Here is a 6000-nt window from a genome sequence, read left to right on the forward strand (position 1 = left end):
GACACTCATTACCAAACCTGGCAATAAAAAAGAATGACTTTCATGTTACTGGCTATGCAAGCTTCCTTAGATATGTGGAAAGATTGTCAGATGTATTCTTCACAGACATTACTTCCAAATGCTTTCTGTAGCCTTGGGAATTGTCCTCGCACATCAATTTCCCCACTCCAACCCTTACATCACAGCATAGTCAACATAAGGAGGGTGGCTCATTCAACATAAAGGTTAAAATAATTCCAGAATATATTCTATTATTAATGGGTGTGAATAATATACTGGGGAAAGTAGACTTCTGATGACAATTGTACCCTAGAAATATAACCAGAAGGACATACGGAGGGTGGCTCATTCAGCCTTTTTCTGTGACACCAGATGGTCCAAAGCCCATACAGTTTAATCCACATCTATTTTCAATCTTCATCTGGAATATATGGAAGCTGGTGCTATGTCCTTCATTCCTTTCAGGACTGCACAGCATTAGAGAACTTCTGGTCCAACATACTGTAGGCTTTACAAGGGTGGTTCACCTCTGAGAAAGAACTTGCTTTTTATATAACACCTTATCACAATTCACATACAATTAACTACTTTAAAACACAAAAGTCTGAGTGTATCAAGCCTGTGTCCTCAGTACCTTGCTCTATGGCAGCGAGGCCTGGACAACGTATGTCAGCCAAGAGCGACGTCTCAATTCATTCCATCTTCGCTGCCTCCGGAGAATACTTGGCATCAGGTGGCAGGACCGTATCTCCAACACAGAAGTCCTCGAGGCGGCCAACATCCCCAGCTTATACACACTACTGAGTCAGCGGCGCTTGAGATGGCTTGGCCATGTGAGCCGCATGGAAGATGGCAGGATCCCCAAAGACACATTGTACAGCGAGCTCGCCACTGGTATCAGACCCACCGGCCGTCCATGTCTCCACTTTAAAGACGTCTGCAAACGCAACATGAAGTCCTGTGACATTGATCACAAGTCGTGGGAGTCAGTTGCCAGCGTTCGCCAGAGCTGGCGGGTAGCCATAAAGGCGGGGCTAAAGTGTGGCAAGTCGAAGAGACTTAGCAGTTGGCAGGAAAAAAGACAGAGGTGCAAGGGGAGAGCCAACTGTGAAACAGCCCCGACAAACAAATTTTTCTGCAGCACCTGTGGAAGAGCCTGTCACTCTAGAATTGGCCTTTATAGCCACTCCAGGTGCTGCTCCACACACCACTGACCACCTCCAGGCGCTTACCCATTGTCTCTCGAGATAAGGAGGCCAAAGAAAAAAAAAATGCTGTAACTGTTGGAGACAAAATTAGCCAGGATGGTGCACTGTAGAATGGGCAGTAGTACTGTGGAGAATAGGATCTTCATTTAAAATTGTATCCTCTTCTTGAGAATTAACTTTCAGCAACAAACACCTTCCAAGGAAGTGACTAGGTGTGTAGATGAGCAGTTGACATAGTCTACATGGACATCAGTAAGGTTTTTGATAAGGTCCCGCATGGGAGATTGGTCAAGAAGGTAAGAGCCCAGGGGATCCAGGGCAATTTGGCAAATTGGATCCAAAATTGGCTTAGTGGCGGGAGGCAGAGGGTGATGGTCGAGGGTTGTTTTTGCGATTGGAAGCCTGTGACTAGTGGTGTACCACAGGGATGGTGCTGGGACCTTTGCAGTTTGTAATGTACATTAATGATTTAGACGAGAATATAGGAGGTATGATCAATAAGCTCGCAGATGACACGAAAATTTGGTGGTGTCGTAAATAGCGAGGAGTAAAGCCTTAGATTTCTTTTCTTTTTCTTTTGGGCCTCCTTATCTCGAGAGTCAATGGATACGCGCCTGGAGGTGGTCAGTGGTTTGTGAAGCAGTGCCTGGAGTGGCTATAAAGGCCAATTCTAGAGTGACAGGCTCTTCCACAGGTGCTGCAGAGAAATTTGTTTGTCGGGGCTGTTGCACAGTTGGCTCTCCCCTTGCGCCTCTGTCTTTTTTCCTGCCAACTACTAAGTCTCTTCGACTCGCCACATTTTAGCCCTGTCTTTATGGCTGCCCGCCAGCTCTGGCGAACACTGGCAACTGACTCCCACTGTGATCAATGTCACAGGATTTCATGTCGCGTTTGCAGACGTCTTTAAAGTGGAGACATGGACGGCCGGTGGGTCTGATGCCAGTGGCGAACTCGCTGTACAATGTGTCTTTGGGGATCCTGCCATCTTCCATGCGGCTCACATGGCCAAGCCATCTCAAGCGCCACTGACTCAGTAGGGTGTACAAGCTGGGGATGTTGGCCGCCTCGAGGACTTCTGTGTTGGAGATACGGTCCTGCCACCTGATGCCAAGTATTCTCCGGAGGCAGCGAAGATGGAATGAATTGAGACGTCGCTCTTGGCTGACATATGTTGTCCAGGCCTCGCTGCCATAGAGCAAGGTACTGAGGACACAGGCCTGATACACTCGGACTTTTGTGTTCCGTGTCAGTGCGCCATTTTCCCATACTCTCTTGGCCAGTCTGGACAGAGCAGTGGAAGCCTTACCCATGCGCTTGTTGATTTCTGCATCTAGAGACAGGTTACTGGTGATAGTTGAGCCTAGGTAGGTGAACTCTTGAACCACTTCCAGAGCGTGGTCGCCAATATTGATGGATGGAGCATTTCTGACGTCCTGCCCCATGATGTTCGTTTTCTTGAGGCTGATGGTTAGGCCAAATTCATTGCAGGCAGCCGCAAACCTGTCGATGAGACTCTGCAGGCACTCTTCAGTGTGAGATGTTAAAGCAGCATCGTCAGCAAAGAGGAGTTCCCTGTTGAGGACTTTCCGTACTTTGGACTTCGCTGTTAGACGGGCAAGGTTGAACAACTTGCCCCCTGATCTTGTGTGGAGGAAAATTCCTTCTTCAGAGGACTTGAACGCATGTGAAAGCAGCAGGGAGAAGAAAATCCCAAAAAGTGTGGGTGCGAGAACACAGCCCTGTTTCACACCACTCAGGATAGGAAAGGGCTCTGATGATGAGCCACCATGTTGAATTGTGCCTTTCATATTGTCATGGAATGAGGTGATGATACTTAGTAGCTTTGGTGGGCATCCGATCTTTTCTAGTAGTCTGAAGAGACCACGTCAGATTAAAGGACAATATAGATGGGCTGGTAAGATGGGCAGAGCAGTGGCAAATGGAATTTAATCCTGAGAAGTGTGACGTGATGCATTTTGGGAGGACTAACAAGTTGAGGGAATATGCAATGGATGGTAGGACCATAGGATGTACAGAGGGTCAGAAGGACCTTGGTGTACTTGTCCATAGATCACTGAAGGCAGCAGCACAGGTAGATAAGGTGGTTAGGAAGGCATATGGGATACTTGCCTTTATTAGCTGAGGCATAGAATATAAGAGCAGGGAGGTTATGACGGAGCTGTACAAAACGCTAGTTAGGCCACAGCTGGAGGACTGTGTACAGTTCTGGTCACCACACTATAGGAAGGATGTGATTACACTGGAGAGGGTGCAGAGGAGATTCACCAGGATATTGCCTGGGCTGGAGCATTTCAGCTATGAAGAAAGGCTGAATAGGCTAGGGTTGTTTTCCTTAGAGCAGAGAAGGCTGAGGGGAGACCTGATTGAGGTGTACAAAATTATGAGGGGCATTGATAGGATAGATAGGAAGAAACTTTTTCCCTTAGCAGAGGTGTCAATAATCAGGGGGCACAGATTAAGGCAAGGGGCAGGAGGTTTAGAGGGGATTTGAGGATAGATTTTTCACCCAGAGGGTGGTTGGAATCTAGAACACACTGCCTGAAGGGGTGGTAGAGGCAGGAACCTTCACAACATTTAAGAAGTATTTAGATGAGTGCTTGAAACGCCATAGCATACAAGGCTACGGGCCAAGTGCTGGAAAACGGGATTAGAATAGATAGGCTTGATGGCCAGTATAGACATGGTGGGCCGAAGGCCCTGTTTCTGTGCTGTGCAACTCTATGACTTTCCCGGTTTTGGCCAGCTGTTGCTGTGTAGTGCCCAGAATTGGTAAAACAAGCAAAGAAAGTGTTGCTGCCTTTCCCAATAACTTTAATTTGTGAAACAACAACTTACATTTATATAGCAACTTTAACATAAAAGTTACTGAGTCACTTCACTGGAGCATTATAAAACAAAGTATGAAACCGAGCCACAAAAGGAAATATTAGGTCAGATGACTAAAAGCTTGGTCGAATAGGTAGGACACCAAGGTTGCAAACAGACTGGCTTAATCTCAGACTGTTGCCAGGGAGAGGGATGGAGTCGGTAGCTCGGTAACAGAGTTAGGAGTGGGGAGCGAAAACAATGGCTTCAGTCTTCCCAATATTTAATTGGAGGGAATTTCTGCTCATCCAGTACTGGATGTCAGATAAGCAGTCTGATAATTTAGCAACAGTGGAGGAGTCAAGAGAAGTGGTGGTGATGTAAAGCAAGTGTCGCCAGCGTACATGTGAAAACTAATGCTGTGCTTTTGGATGATGTCGCCGAGGGAAAGCATGTAGATTAGAAATAGAAAGGGACCAAGGATAGATCCTAGGAGGGCACCAGAGGTAACGGTGCAGGAGCAGGAAGAGAAGCCATTGCAAGTGATTCTCTGGCTATGATTGCATAAGGGAACCAGGTGAGAGCAGTCCCATCCAGCTGGACGACAGTGGAGAAGCTTTGGAGAAGGATGGTGCGATCAACTGTGTCAAAGGCTACAGACAGGTCTAGATGGATGAGAAAGGAATGTTTACCTTTGTCACAGACACAAAGGGTGTTGTGACTTTGATAAGAGCTGTTTTGGTACTGTGGCAGGAGCGGAAACCTGATTGGAGGGATTCAAATATAGAGTTCCAGGAAAGATGGAAACATTTGTGAAACATCATTTTCTGCTATGGCAGTATTGAAGGTCCCATCTGGAAGTGTAAAATGATTTACGGGTGTCATTATCAAATATCACGATAAACACTCCGCTGTGAGAAGCAGGCAGCCCCATCTCACTGATATCTATCCTAATATCTTACAATGCTCAGTGTCAAATTTTATTTGATAACGCTCCTGTGAAGCGCCTTGAGACATTTTACTATTCTAAAGCTGCTATAGAATGCTTCTGTGCTATCTGTAATAAAATCATAAACCTGTTATTTACAGTGGGCTTTGCAATTTTCCGGGCTACCACCTCAGTGCTGTACTGAGGGGGTGCTGCACTGTCAGTAGGTTCCATCTTCCAGATGGGACATTAAACCTGAGGTTGTGAAAGGTGCTATGTAAATGCAAGTCTTTTTATTTTCATATAACTTGAAAGTACTTTGACATTATGGAGGTGGTGTCAGCTTCTGAGGTGCATAAGTGTCTGCATTAGCAGCAATCATGGGGATCCAGATGTGCCAGAATAACCACCTCAGCCTACGACCATCTCTCAATCAGTTCAGTGCCTCAATACGCCTATATCGTTAATGTATATTGGTATCAGGATCCAATCGAGCAGTTAGATATTGAGCTCCCGCCACTTCCCCCCCACCCAAACATATCTTGGGGCCTAAACGCAGAACTCCCTTCATTGATGAATTGGTCACATCTCCCATCCTCTACTCTGAGCAAAAGTGGCAGGTAGTTTTATTATACAATTATAACTTCTATGGAAAATTAGTTTCAAATTACTCCGCAGTTTGATTGCTTATAAAAGTTGGCATTGAATTTCCATGGTTTTGTCCTCCTCCACGTCCCACTACGCTACAAACCACACTCCATCTGAGTGCAAGGAAGAGATTAAACTGCACCTTTATCTCTACCAATGTCACTTTGGAACTAGCAACCATGCAGTATGCAGCCCAGGCCCATTCTCCCACTTTGCATCTTTGTCTCTTCATCCCTCCCCATCCAATGATCTGCTCAACATTTTTTAAAAATTCCATCATGGGAAGTGGGCTTCACTGGCAAGGCCAGTATTTATTGCCCATCCCCAATTGCCCCTAAGATGGTGGTTAAGTCACCATCTTGAACCGCTACAGCTCATGTGCTGAAAGTA

The sequence above is a fragment of the Heterodontus francisci genome, chromosome 2 (genome assembly GCF_036365525.1).
Source record: "Heterodontus francisci isolate sHetFra1 chromosome 2, sHetFra1.hap1, whole genome shotgun sequence".
In the NCBI taxonomy this organism is placed as follows: domain Eukaryota; kingdom Metazoa; phylum Chordata; class Chondrichthyes; order Heterodontiformes; family Heterodontidae; genus Heterodontus; species Heterodontus francisci.